Source organism: Vulpes vulpes, chromosome 16 (assembly GCF_048418805.1).
Source record: "Vulpes vulpes isolate BD-2025 chromosome 16, VulVul3, whole genome shotgun sequence".
Classification (NCBI taxonomy): Eukaryota; Metazoa; Chordata; class Mammalia; order Carnivora; family Canidae; genus Vulpes; species Vulpes vulpes.
Window position 1 is genome coordinate 14,929,513 of NC_132795.1, and position 15,514 is coordinate 14,945,026.

A 15,514-nucleotide genomic window follows, 5' to 3' on the forward strand; every position below is an offset into this window, starting at 1 on the left:
TTGGCAGGGCTGTATTCCTTCTGGAAGCTCTAGAAAATAATGCATTTCCTTGCCTTGTCCAGCTTCTAGAGGTTACTTACATTCCTTGGCTCATGGACCCTACCTCCCATCTCTCCAAGCTCTGCTTCCATGGTCACATCTCCTTCTTTAACTCTCTTGCCTGGCTCTTGTAGATAAGGACCCTTATGATTGCATTGGGTCCACCCCAATAATCTAGGAAAATTGCTCCATCTCAAAATCTTTAATCTACTCACACATGCAGAGCTCCATTTGCCATGTAAGGTGACATATTCACAGACTTGGGGATTAGAATATGGACATCTGGGGTGGGTGCGTTATTCTACCTACCACACTTTCCCTTCCCTCCCACATATGCTAACACCCAAGTATCCCTCAACCAGGCCCAAACCTCTCTTTCCTGCTTGAGTTCTCTTAGGTCTCCTACTCATGCCTCCTGCACTTCCAGCCATCACCTTCTCTTTGTCTTCTAGTCCAAATCCCACCTATTCCATGAGTTCCATCTAATTATGAGTGCTTTGGTGTCACCTTCCCAAGCTATCCAACCCACAAACATCACTTCCTAAGTCCCACTGCATGGAGTAGCTGCATCACTCATTTGACAAACCCTCTGCTTTTTTTTTTGTTGTTGTTGTTCCCTCTGCCTTCTTATCATATATTCATGGCATGTAGGTGTTGCAAAAATGTTGAATGATTAAATGAACCTCCAACACTAGATCCATAACCAAATTGAGAGCCATGTCTTTTTTTTTTTCAGCCTTATTGAGATATAATTGACATATAACATTGTGTTAGTTTAAGGTCAGTAATGGTATGATATAGGTGTATATTGCAAAATGATCACCATAATAAGGTTAATTAACACATCCATCACCTCCCAGAATTACTATTAGTGTGCATGTATCTACGTGAGAATATTTAAGATCTACTCTTTCAGCAATTTACAAGTATACAATACAGTATTAACTATAATCATTAGAACATACATTAGATTCCCAGAATTTATTCATCTTATGACTTTGTACTCTCTGACCAGCATCTCCCCATTTCTCCCAACCTCCAGCCCCGGCAACCACCAGACTACTTTAAGAGCCATGTCTTAGGCTACTTTCCAATCCAGCAATGGAGAGCAGCGAAGCGGACATAAATGGCAATGATGAAAGGATGAAGAATGTCCAGGAGCCCCCAAGGAGGAAGAGTTCTCAGAGTCCCCTCTGCTTTTTTAGTTTGGAGCAACACCAACTTACCCTCTGCAAAAACATACCTAGGGCATATCTTTTTTCTCTTTTAGTTGGTGTCAATGATAACCTCTAGTAACAATTTTGCCTCAACCCTTCCTACCCAACTTCTTATGCTCTCTGGACTTGATACCCATGCGTATGGTCTCAATAGAAGCTCTTGCAGAAATACTTGCAGCCACTCTGAGAAGTGCTCTGGAGGCCACCACGGCCTGCGAAGGGTACAGTAGAAGGGAGAAGTAAGAAGACTCCTTAAAAAAAATAAATTAATTAAATAAATAAATAAAATAAATTAAAAAAAAAAAAAGACTCCTTAAACCCTCTCAATCTACTGCAGGATGACATTCTTCAAAATGTGTGGCCTTCGGGACGTCTGGGTGGCTCAGCAGTTTAGTGCCTGCCTTCAAGCTGTGGGCTTGATCCCAGAGTCCTGGGATTGAGTCTCACATCGGGCTCCCTTCATGGAGCCTGCTTCTACCTATGCCTGTGTCTTTGCCTCTCTCTCTGTCTCTCATGAATAAATAAATAAAATCTTTAAAAAAATGTGTGGCCTTCCTTAGTGTGCATACTACTCGTATAATATTTAATGGCCAACTTATTTTTCATTTAAGGCTTTTGGAGAGGGGGCTTACTAATCCTGCATCTATTATTCTCTCTTACCCCTACAAGAAAAATATCATGTTTTTTCTAGATACTGAGGATCACTTTCTGTGTTTTTACTTTGCTATTCATATTTTGAAAAATAACTTTAAGAGAGATTTTTCATCATCAGCTGATAGCATTCATTGGGCAATTATTCCAGTCAATGAAAGGGATAAAGACATTTCTGGGTTACTTTTGGCCTTATGATTCTAACCACAAGGCTTAAGTTCACATCAATATGCACATCACAAAATGCTACTTGTCTCACATTTTTGACAGATGAGCTGAAACCTTTTTAATACAATTCAGCAACTTAATTCAGGATTCAACATTTCAACTTTAATAAATTAAAGTTCATTTAATACTGGAACTTTGCTGGGCTTTTGTGGAATAATTAGATGAATAAGAGATAGTCCTGGCCATCCAAGGACGATAACACAGGAACACAGAAAACTGTACATGAACTATTTCAGGCATCCCTTCTGACTCACCACTGTTGGTGCACTGGGCCTTAGACCAAGAAACATTAAGCCCAAGATTCAAGCGGGGAAAAAAAGTCCTTTCAACTTACTGGGAGAACAACCCAAACTATAGATTTCTCAGGTTTTAAGTAACATTACAAAGAATCTTTACCAATTGTAACTTTGCTTTTCTAGCAGTGTAAAACTTTTTTGTGTGTTTATAGTTACAGTGCTGTTTCTGTGACTGGGTTTTACAGTTGGGCAGAGATGTGGAGTTTTGCTTGTGTTCAACTGTGGAGGATGAATGTGCAATGCTCCCCCTCCCTTTAAGGAAAAAAAATCAGGAAGGAACTTAAATACAAGGCTTTTCCTCCCATTTTACATTCAAACATGTCTTACAGGAAATGAACAAATAGTGATTCTCAAATATAACATTGTGCTTCTATGTGCTGTAGCACAAAAAGAGCTTTACAGGAATTTCGTGTGTTCCGGAAGTTGAGTTTTTAAGGACAAACGTGGAACTTGGATTGTCACTTCCTGTAGTGCAGAAATGCCAAATTCTTGAGCCCAACATGTAAGATCTCCAAAATCTCATCCCAACTCACTTCCAGCCTCCTATGTGTGTCCTTCCTCCAGGAACCCCACAATGTTCTCATAAAAATAAAAACTAAAAATTACTTAATAGCTTTGAAATAAAATTTGAACATAGTTTTTTGAAAAGGGCAAGAAGTTCTTTCAGAATCAAAGATTCATACCTTTAAATACTTTCACTAATAAGAAAAAAAAGAGATGGAAGTTCCAGTCAACGTAGGAAATCATAACAAGATAGAGCTGTCCCATGGGCCACAAATAATTACTTCTAAGAAACAATGGAAAAAAGAAAAAAAGCATTAAAAAGCTAGAATTACCTTTAAAAATTGAAAGTAACCGGGAATCCGTGGGTGGCTCAGCGGTTTGGCGCCTGCCTTTGGCCCAGGGTGTGATCCTGGAGACCCAGATCGAGTCCCACATCCGGCTCCCTGCATGGAGCCTGCTTCTCCCTCTGCCTGTGTCTCTGCCTCTCTCTCTCTCTCTCTCTCTCTCTCGTGCATTTCATGAATAAATAAATAAAATCTTAAAAAAAAAAAAAGAAAGTAACCTACAAAAAGAAAATAAAAATCATTGTAATGGGAGATCTAAAAAATGACATATTAGTGCATATCATACTCCCGTAAATTATCCTCAAATTTAATACAAATGCTAATAAAAATTCCAGTGTGATTTATTTTTTATTATTTATTTTTTAAAGATTTTATTTGTTTATTAATGAGAGACACAGAGAGAGGCAGAGACATAGACATAGGCAGAGGGAGGAGAAGCAGGCTCCATGCAACGTGCCTGATGTGGAACTTGATCCCAGGACTTTGGGATCATGCCCTGAGCCGAAGGCAGATGCTAAACCACAGAGCCACCCAGGTGTCCCAAAGTGATTTTTTTAAATTAGAAAAATGAAGTAAAGCTTATTGAAAAAAACTAAATAGATAAGAACTAAAACACTTTTTGAAAAAAGAAAGAATAATGCAGGTGGGACTAATTCTACCTACTATTAAAATATATAAAAGCTGCAATAATTAAAGTAGAATGCTATTAGAAGGTGACTAGAGAAGTAAATTAATAGAACAGAAGAGATAGCTCAGAAATAAATCCTATTATATATAATACTTTAAGGAGCGACAATGAGAAAATATATTTCAATAAATGATATTGAGAAAAATCTTAGCTCTTCAAGAAGAAATTCTCCATCTCATGCTTTATAATCAAATGCATCTCAAGTGGAATTTAAAAACTAAAGATTCATTCAGTGCCTCGGTGGCTCAGTTGGTTAATCGTCTGACTTTTTCTCTCAGCTCAGGTCTTGATCTTAGGTCATGAGTTAAATAAATAAATAAATAAATAAATAAATAAATAAATAAATATTCAAATAAAGTAGTAAGGTCTTCAGACAAAGTGGATAAAGTATTTATCCAACGTCAGGAAGAGAGAATTCTTTCAGGTTAGAAGTATGAAGAGGAATCACAAGAGGAATGAAGTGATATTTGATCACTTTGCATGTTAAAATATAAGCAGTAGTAAGCAACCCATGTCCAGTTAAGGCTGCAGAGTCTCATGCTCTGATAAAATGTCCCCTTCTACTTCAGTCACATAAAATTTGGTTCAAAAAGCATAAAAAGAAATACCTCCATGGAATAGAAACAAACAAAACGACCACCATGAAGAGAACAGAACTGCAGCTGGATATCTACCGGCCTTGCATCTGCACACCCAAGGCTTCAGCTCCCAAAGTTCATGAAGACAGTGTACAGACTCAAACAGATCTTCCAGGACACAGCCCAGGGCTGGAGCTCCCTCTTGTCACATGAGACTAAAAAAAAGTTTGCTCATACATTGTTTAGAGTTATGGATTCATAGAAAGCTACAAATGTTGGGAAGTAGGAATTCAAACAAGCTGAGAAGGAATTGGTGCTGAGAAGGAATCGGTGACATCTACGATACCAAAGTTAAGTCAGGAACACCAAAATACTACTGTGTACCCTGTTTTGAGCTGGAGGCCCCAAGGTGCTAGACAGCAAAAATAATTTAGTTAGACAGGAAGAGGTGAGCATGGAGGGAAAGAGAAGTAGAGGAAATAAATACAAAATGAAACACTTCTCTATTAAAAATGAGCCTCTTGCAAAATAAAATTCCAAAGCCATATTAAAATATCTAACATAAGAAAGAGTATGAGTCCCATTTCCCCACTCAAGATAAAATTAATTTTTTGGAATTATTGGACAAAGAATTGAAAATAAATGAGCTGATGAGATCAAAGAGATACATGAAGATAACCTTTCAAATAAAAAACAACACAAAAGTATGAAGCAAAAAAATCGCTGAAACAAGAATGAAACAAGAAACAAATGGATCTGAAAGAGAAACAAACAGGAATATAAAATGCATACATTAAAATTAAAAGATCAATTGAAAGAATGGATATTACACTTGAAACTTTCAGAAGAATTACTACATTGGAAAAGAAAAAATCACCCAGTTCCTGGCCAAAGAAAAGAAAAATAGGAGAGAACAATTAAGGGGAATTGAGGATATATTGCCAAGGATTCCTGAAGAAGAAAATGAAGAGAAAGAGCTGAAATCCTCATACTAAAAGTGTATTGTACATACCTAAATAAATAAATAAATAAATAAGAAAAGGAAAAAAAGAGAAAAAATTAAATAATTGCAGGATGAGCTCAAAACGTTAAGAACAATGAGAAAAAAAATTTTTTTTAAAGATTTTATTTTTTCATTCATGAGAGACACACAGAGAGAGGCAGAAACACAGGCAGAGGGAGAAGCAGGCTCCATGCAGGGAGCCCAACATGGGACTCAATCCCAGGACTCTGGAATCATGCCCTGAGTCGAAGGCAGGCCCTAAACTGCTGAGCCACCCAGGCGACCCAACAATGAAAAAATCTTAGGTCCTCCTAGATGAAAGACTTCCAATCAGATAACACACACAAAAAAAAACCAGTGAAGTAATATCTTCAAGGAACTGAGGGAAAATAGACGTCTACACTGCTAAACTCTTGCCATGTGTGTGCAAAAATGAAACCACTTTCAAATAGTAAACCATAGACCAAGAGTTTAGCCACCTGCAGACTGGGGCTTAGACTCATCCAGTATGGCACTGGCACGCACAGACTGCTGCTTATGGCTAGTGTCTCTTCTGGTTGATAACTACCACGCTATTCTAGGATGTAATATGTTTAATATGACCCCTGACCACTTCCTTCCTGGTTAGTAAATGCTGTTGCCCCAAACACTCAGGTTTGCTTCTGCCATCTTAGGCCTCCCTTGGGACCCTGACCAGACTGATCCATAATTTTACAGCTACAGAGTTAACAGCTGTCACAGTAGGGGATCGCCCAAGATCCTGCTTCTACCCAGGGGGAAGATCTCATTCTGATTGGTCAACTCCTTTTGACTGCAGGGTCTTGGCTGTTAAATATTTTAGATAATACCTTTGCAACAGGTCCTCTATGAAAGCTAGCAAAGCATATACTTTGCCAAGAGAAAAAGTGACCCAGATAGAAGGTCTGTAAACAGGAAATAGATTTTAGCAAACGAATTGATAACTTAAGACAGAAAATGTATTTACCAATTGATTGTAGAAAGGATTAGGTTGTGTTAAAGTGGTAGTGGGGGAAAAAAAGAAGGGAAGGAAATGGATAGTAAATAGTTCCTGGTGGGAGAGCCTTAAAAAATATCCATGTTTATTGGAACCCCTGTGTTCTGTTGGTGGGAATATAAAATGGTGCAGCCGCTTTAAAAAACACTATGGCACTTTCTCAAAAAATTAAAAATAGAATTACCATATGATCCAGCAATCCCTCTTCTTGGTGTATATCCAAAAGAACTGAAGCAGGATCTTGAAGAGCTATTTGCACACCCATGTTCATAGCAGCGTTATTCACAAGAGCCAAGAAGTAGAAGCAACCCAAATGTCCATCCATCCATGGATGAATGGGTAAATGAAATGTATATACTTCCACATGGAATGATGTTAATGATGTTCAGCCTTTAAAAAGAAGAAAATCCTGGGGCACCTGGGTGGCTCAGTCGTTAAGCATCCCAACTCTTGATTTTTGTGCAGGTCATGATCTCAGGGTTATGAGATGGAGCCTCACATCAGGCTCCACGCCTTGCTTAGGATTTTCTCTCTCCCTCTCCCCCTGCCCCTCCCACCCTTTCTCTCTTTCTCAAAAGAAAAAAAAAAAAGGAAATCCTGTCATGTGCTACAACATGGATCAACTGAGGACATTATGCTAAGTGAAATAAGCCAATCGCAAAAGACAAAACTTGTATGATTCCATTTATATGAGATTAAGATTCTACGTTTATGAGTCAAACACATAAAAACAGAAAGTGGAATGGTGGTTGTCAGGGGCTAGGGGGCAGGGGGAAATGGGGAATTGGTATTTAATAGAGTTTCAGTTTTGTAAGATGAAGAAGTTCTGGAGATCCATCACACAACAAAGTGAATAAATATACTTAACATTACTGAACTCTGTACTTAAAAATAGCTAACATGGTATATGTTATATATTTTTTACTACAAAAAAAAAAAAAATAGGGATGCCTGGGTGCCTCAGGGGTTGAGCGTCTGCCTTTGGCCCAGGCCATGATCCCAGAGTTCTGGGATCAAGTCCCACGTTGGGCTCCTTGCGAGGAACCTGCTTCTCCCTCTGCCTATGTCTCTGCCTTCTCTCTGTGTCTCTCATGAATAAATAAATGAATAAATAAAATCTTAAAAAAAAATAACCAAGCAATTCTAACATAATACTTCTGTGGGGGCAGGTGAGAAGGGTAGGCGGTAGATATTTTTAAAAATTTCCCAGGTGATTTTTAATGTGCTGCTAAGGTGAAAACCACTGAATTATGCCTAAAACAAAATAGTATGAAATTTAAAAGAAAAAAAAAAAAGAAAATGGGAGAGTGGAGAGATAAAAGACAAATAGAGAAATAGAGGAAATACTATTTTTAAAAGGTAGTACAGCAGTTATCATATTAGACAAAATATAGAACATGAAGCAAAAATCTTTGAATAACCTGGGATGCCATATCAAGATCAAGGGGAAAATCACGTACCATCATGAGTGTTATGTACCCAACAACACAGTCACTACATATGCGAGGCAGAAACTCAAAGAATGATAGGAGACAGTTACAAATGTAAAATCATGGTAGGAAATGTTCATCACTTTCTTCAAAAACTATCAGATCAAGGAGACAAAAAACTTTAGCAAGGATAAAGAATATTTAGGAAGTAAAACTAACAAGGTCGATCTAGTTGGGATCCTACAAGTGGTAAACAGAGACTGTTTCTTCTTTTCAAAAGCAGATGAAATCATTATAAAAACTGACAACATACAAGGTCACCAAGCTGAGACAAAGAGTCCGATGCCTAGCCAACTGAGCCACCCAGGTCCCCCTTCCATGTTTTTTGACTCTGTAATTCCATTTCTGAAGATCTGGCATATGGACATGATCCTAAATCTATTAAAAACTCCATGAGGTTCAGAGCCATGTTATTTATAAGATTTATTTATTTTTATTTTTATTTATTTTTTCATGATAGACATAGAAAGAGAGAGAGAGAGAGGCAGAGACACAGGCAGAGGAAGAAGCAGGCTCCATGCAGGAAGCCCGATGTGGGACTCAATCCCGGGACTCCAGGATCATGCCCTGGGCCAAAGGCAGGCACTAAACCGCTGAGCCACCCAGGGATCCCCTATTTATAAGATTTAGAAACAAATTAAATATACAAATATCAGGAAAATAATCCCATAAATTATGACACATCCTCTAGAAATATTTTGTAGCCACTACAATTTTGCTTACAAAGGTTAGGGAATAGGGCAGCCTGGGTGGCTCAGTGGTTTAGCACGGCCTCCAGCCCAGGGTGTGATCCTGGAGACCAGGGATCAAGTCCCATGTTGGGCTCCCTGCATGGAGCCTGCTTCTTCCTCTGCCTGTGTCTCTGCCTCTCTCTCTCTCTCTCTCTCTCTCTCTGTATCTCTCATGAATAAAAAATATAAAATCTTTAAACAAAACAAAGGTTAGGGAATAACCGAGGAAATGCTCACAACAGCATGTCACGTGAAAAGACCATATTCAAAACTGTTCATTATGATTATTAATATTTGTAAGACAAAGCTTGGCAGAAACTACAATGTTAACCACAATGTTAAACCTGATTATTTTTTGGATGACGGGTCGCCTTTTTTCTATTAATCTTATTTTCCTGTTGTTCTTTGTGTTTATATTACGTTAATAATAACCTTTACACAAGCTGCTTTAATGTTCCTGCATTTTTCCCAGGTCATGAGTGATTGGCAGATTGTTAAATATAATATACACTGTACACTTTCTCCCCTTGGGAGGTGCCCCTTAGAACCTTAACAAAACAAAGACTCCTTCTTCGGTCCCACAGCTTTCTCGTGTTGGTAGACCACAGTGAGGCCCTGGCATGGAGGGAGGCTCAGCTCCTCAACTGGCTGCTTGTGACAGCCTGAGCCTCAACCCTCGATCTGCAATGGACATAATCTCCCCACTTCAGAACTGGGACAGGAGAGGGGAGACAGGCTAGCAAGTGCGCTTAGGTGGAAAACAGTTATGGAATCTTTAAACTCTACTGTACAGACCGGCTCCCCTGTGGTGAAATGTGAAATTTAAATAGTTCAAATAATTTAGAACAAAGCAGCAAGTTGAAGGATCCTGGGAGGATTTTAATTACTGCAAGACTACTGAGTCCCTTCAAAGATATTCCCTCTCTAAAAAGACACTAAGCCTAATTCTAAGGGTGTAAATTTAATACTGATTGAGGCCACACAGAAAAGTAAGATTATAAAGGAGAGATGAGTAATTTAAACAAAAATTTTTCATCAAAAGCATCTTTTTTTAAATAAAAATATTTTGGCGGGGGGGTGCACCTGGGGTGTTTGCCTTCAGCTCAGGTCATGACCCTAGAGTCCTGGAATTGAGCCCCAAAATCAGGCTCCCTGCTCAGCGAGGTGTCTGCTTCTCCTTCTACCTCTCTCTCTGTGTTCTTTTTCTCTCTCTCTCAAATAAATAAACTCTTTATAAATAAATAAAAATAAAAATATTTTGGCCTATCTTCTTTTTACTAACACACATTCACAGACACTTTCCCAAAGACAGACAACATCTCCCAGACAAGAAATTGTATTTTGCAAGCATTTGAATGAGAACACGTGTCCAAATCAAACATTTGTTTTGTCCTAATGATTGAAATAGGTTCTTGTTTTATAAAGGTGGATTTGATCCTCCTACCAAATAAAGTATGTTTTGATTATTACAATGTTTGCCAAGGTAGCTACAGTCAGAAAGAACATGTACTGAATTCAGCCTTCCTCTCTGCCTCCCTTCCTTCCTTCCTTCTTTCCCGTCTTTGGTCTCTCCTTGATTTACAATCTCAAATGTCCATAAAGGCAGGCGAGTAATGGACACGAACAAAGGTGGTGGATATCAGCGTAGCGAGTGTGGGGACAATGGTGAGCCAGAGAGCACCGGCTCCATGTGAAGTGGGAAGTCACTGGTCAGCAAGAGCCACCAGACGCCTTGCAGGAGCACAGGCCCAGTGCTGGGAGATCGTCGTATTTTTGCAATAAGCTAGACTTCTAGATATTCATATGAACCCTGAGATTTGGAAATGGCTGCAACTAATTCAAATATTTGTCCAAACTGAGCAGGCCAACAGCGAACGGCCAGTCTGCAGTTTCTGATTTGTCCTGTTTGAGCTTAACAGTCTCTTCTAAATCATATGATTATTATATGGATTAATACTTAACGAAAGCTGGGCAGCCCGGGTGGCTCAGCAGTTTAGCGCTGCTTTCAGCCCAGGGTGTGATCCTGGAGACCCGGGATCGAGTCCCAAGTCGGGCTCCCTGCATGGAGCCTGCTTCTTTCTCCCTCTGCCTGTGTGTCTGCCTCTCTCTCTCTCTCTGTGTCTCTCATGAATAAGTAAATAAAATCTTAAAAAAAAAAAAATTTAACGAAAGCTATATTCATTAAGTGCTTACTTTGTGCTAGGCAGTGTTTGAAGTGCTCTACAGGTATTCATTCTTTCCTGACAGCAACTCTATAATGAAGGTATCTTGTAACCCCATTTTATAGATAAGAAGTTGAGATATAGAAAAGAACAGAGGAGATGAGGGACATTAGCCACATTTGGGACACCAGACTGTGTTACATGAATACAAGGTAGTCCTAGAATTCTAATGGGGGAGAAGAGGACTGTCTTGAAGCATCTGAGGGAAAAGTTGAACAAGAGTATTCTGAAGAGGGATCCCTGGGTGGCGCAGCGGTTTGGCGCCTGACTTTGGCCCAGGGCGCGATCCTGGAGACCCAGGATCGAATCCCATGTCGGGCTCCCAGTGCATGGAGCCTGCTTCTCCCTCTACCTGTGTCTCTGCCTCTCTCTCTGTGTGTGACTATCATAAATAAATAAAAAAAAAATTAAAAAAAAAAAAAAGAAAAGAAAAGAAAACAAGATTTAAAAAAAAAAAAAAAAAGAGTATTCTGAAGACCAGAGAGTATAGATGTGTTCCAGGTATCTTACTGTGTAGCAAATCACCTCAAAACTCAGTGGATTAAAACAACAATGTATTGTTATCTATCATGGTTTGGGGGTTGATGGACTCACCTGAGAAGTTCTCATTGGGGTCACCCACACAGTTGTAGTCAGATAGCTTCTGAGATCAGCATCATGTGAAGGATTCTTCACTCACAGGTTAGCTGCCTGGGCCAGGATGGCAAGGAGAGCTGGGTGCTGTTTGGGCATGATTCTCCACAGCATCTCTCCAGGTGGTTAGCTTTGGCTTCCTCACAACATGGTGGCCTCAGGACAGCTGGACTTAAATGGTGGCTCAGGGCTCTAGGAGTGCATCTGCCAAGAGACAAGTGGAAGCGGCCAATCTATGAAGACCTAGGCATTGACACTGACACGGTCACTTCCATTTATTCTTTAAATTGCCCACGTTGAAGGAAAGAGGCATAGACTCTGCCTCCTAATGGGAGGGCTGACAAAACATGAGTAGCCATCTTTAATCTGCCAAAGAATGGCACAGCCAAATGGATAGTCTCTATTCTTCTAGTGGAGAGGTTACCACTGGGATGAGTTCCTGGAAACTTCTGTCCTTATTCTGCCTGAGTCCTGGCTCCACGAGAGTGTGATTTTATCCAGGCCAAGGGTGGGCAGGCCCCCTTGATCATCATCCAACCAAGGGTGTGCAATGGTAGAGCAGTAGTCCCCCAAAAGAAAATCAATGTGTTGTCACCACAAAAAAAAGGGTGAGTGGAAGCTACAGAGGTGAAAAACAAAGTTCACCTCAAGCATTTATTGTTGGTTTTAAATCTATTTTTGTCCAATGTGAGCATCTTCACACAAACCCATGCCCCTCCCCCCAGCCCATTTACACTCATACTTATTCTCCACGTCCTTCTATTTTATTCAAATAACAAATGTCAACTTGCAGCAACACTAGGCAGGTGTAAGCAAGGCTCTGCGGGGGGATCAAAAATGAGTCAGACCTGGAGCTTGTCCTTGAGCTGTTCACTCTCCAGTAAAGGGAAGAGAGAGAAATAACAATAACATCTGAGAAGACAGGGGAAAGTGCCATAAGAGGCATAGATAAAGTGTTCTGGAAATTCAGAGAGAGAGAGAGAGATTACTTCCAGCTGCACCCTTAATCACATACTGCCTCACCACATCTCTTGTATTGTTGTCTTGTCTGGTTATTAAATCCTATATTATTGAACAACAGCAAACCAGTGATGCTGAATAATTCATGGAACTACTCCCTTCTCTGCCTCCAGAGTATCAGCTCCTCCAGTCAGGGCCGAAGAACTGATAGGCATATGGCAGGGGCCAAGATCTAGGGACTGAAGAATACCGGCTTCAACAGAAGAGAACATCGATAAACTACTATCTGAACAAAGCCTATAACGGGCCCATAAATATAGACCTTTATCAGCTTACTAATATTTCTTCAATGCATTAAACAAAATAAGAAACTCAAAGATTGCTTTTCTCCATGGCCCCATACTTTTATTTTCCTGGTAGGAGGACACATCCTTCTATTGGCATCACTTTCCAATTACTGACGTCACAGGCGGGTGTGTTCTTCCACCTTGGCTATGCGGAAATGTCAAATAAAGGTGATGGACTGTAATAGTAAAACACACCTCGGTGATGGCTCTAGAAGGAACTTCTACATATAGCAATCTCAGATTTCTTCATGGGAGGTTCTTTTGTGTGTGTAGCATCAAAGTGTTGCCTTTTGGCATCACGTCCAAGTCTTTCTGGAAAAATGTACTACGTTATCTTTTTTGTTTCTTATTTTTAAGTGACAGATGGTTAGGAAATATCTTCTTCACTCTTATAATTATTTTCCCCAGTTTTTCTCCATTAAACAGCAATTACCCTCATGCATAATCTTTCTAAGTACTTATTTTCTAGCTCCTGAAGAGAATAATCACAGTGAATGGCATTCATCTTATGTACTTCATGCTTTTTCTCAGCATGAAACTTCTATTGACTATAATTTGTACCACAGTAACTAACATAGACACTCAAACATGCTTGGTAGTTAATTTTTTTTAAGTGGACCAAGTTTTCAGATGAAATACTCCTTGGTTTTACAAAGGGTAGTTTTCCTGGATTCTATCCAAAAGCACCTTCAAAGAAAATTAGATCTATGACTGCTGTGCTTTAAATATTTTCCAAGGGAGATGTGGAGTGAAAACATCCCCCCCCACCACCCCGGGTTAGATCACCTCACATTTGTACTGTGCTAAGCATTTTACAAAGCATGCAAACGATTTGCTTTACAGAGAAGGAAAACCCCTTTTGGATTTACTTCTTGGTGCTAGCAATATTGAAAAATGATTTAATGAACACCATAAAAAAAAACTTTAGATAGATTTGACAATTCAACATATAAAGCAAGTCATAGCAAAGTAGCAGAAAACAGAAACTAGTAGTTATGATATCTTTAGAGGAATTATACTTTCTCTAAGCTTGGAAGCAAGAAATGAAATATCAAAGGACAAAAACAAGAGATTTGATGATTTGTAAATTAAATATGATTTTTTTTTACATTTTTAAAATTTAAATTCAATTTGCCAACATATTAAATATGATTTTAACAAGCAACATTATTTTACCGAAGGTCCTTCATGATTAATCTAGAAGAAATTATTCTTGGTCTTTGGCATTCAGGAGTGTCCACATCTCGTAAGTAATTCCAAAAGTCAACGACATAAAGACCCGTGTTGGGGATCCCTGGATGGCTCAGTGGTTTAGCGCCTGCCTTTATCCCAGGGCATAATCCTGGAGATCTGGGATCGAGTCCTGCATCGGGCTCCCTGCACGGAGCCTGCTTCTCTCTCTGCCTCTCTCTCTCTCTATGTCTCTCATGAATAAATAAATAAAATCTTAAAAAGAAAAAAAAGACCTGTGTTATTTTGTTGAGTCAAAATCTGAATTGTCCCGGACAGAGCCCCTCACTTGAAGGGATCCCATCTGACCCCCGCACCTGACTTCCCCGATGGCCTCATCCTGTCACCCACTGAGTGCGACACCCTCCGTGTCCAGAAATCACATGTTAATGCATTTGTACGAAGGAAAACAAACACCACAAAGGTTTTTCTCCAATGTGGGGATTCAAAAAGGCTTCACCCAGGATGCATTTCTGGAGGATGATATAAGTGCTGGGGAATTCCACAGGACGCAGATAAAAGGCAGATAAATGGAAAGTCACTGAATTTCTAGAGAGGTTGCCAGAATCAGGACTCTCTTTACTCAGCCTTAGGAGAACTGCAACTCTGAATACGAAGGACAGTGTCCAAGAGTCGTGCTCCTCTTAATAAAAAAAGAGAGAAGGAAGAAAAGAAAGCAGCCAGGGGAGTGGGGTGGGGAGAGGACCCTGTCAGAGCCCCACGGGGCAGTGGCCCCCGCCCCGGAGTCCTCCTGACTCAGCCCATCTCGGGGGCAGGAGCAGCCGCACTCCCCGCTGGCGACACTCAGCTGCCCAGGCCTCGGTGGCCTCAGTCACACACCCCAGGCAGGACGACCCGGTTCCCAGCCCCGCCCGCATTCCTTCCCGCTGTCACATCTCCTTCCTCTTTCTCTCCGAGCTTGTCACACCCTCGGCAAACCCTTGGAAGGCCCTCCAGCTGGTCCCCCCGGGGTTCCAGACTGTTCCATCACTATCCATGAAACACTTTCCCCAGAGGCCGCTCCCCAAAATGCGTGTGACCGGGTCGCTCCCAGCTTTACAACGCTTCAGGGAATGGCCCGCTGCCTGCAAGAGAGGGTTCCCGATTCTTTCTTTATTATTGTGGTAAAAAAACAACTACAAAAAAAACCCCACATAACGTGAAATTTGCCATCTTCATCATTTGCAGGTGTACGACAGTTTGGTGCTAACTGTATTCACACTGTGCAGTGGAGCTCTAGAAATTGTTCCCCTTGCAAAATTGAAATCATACCCATGCGACAGCTCCCCTCTCCCGCCTCCCCCAGGCCCCTGGCAACCACCATTCTACTTTCTATTT

The 15,514-nt window shown here is 40.3% G+C and overlaps 1 long non-coding RNA gene across 4 annotated transcripts in view; it reads right to left on the bottom strand.

The window, feature by feature from the left end:
* The window catches only part of LOC112922610 (uncharacterized), a 65,859-nt gene that overhangs the window by 22,596 nt on the left and 27,749 nt on the right, over positions 1-15,514 (bottom strand). For 3 of the 4 annotated variants that reach the window (XR_011997734.1, XR_011997732.1, XR_011997731.1), the window contains exon 4: positions 11,601-11,843. This is a non-coding gene — a long non-coding RNA (uncharacterized lncRNA). Of the gene's footprint in view, positions 1-3,267; positions 3,498-11,600; positions 11,844-15,514 lie in introns of all 4 variants that reach the window. The other variant, XR_011997733.1, reaches the window with a different exon arrangement.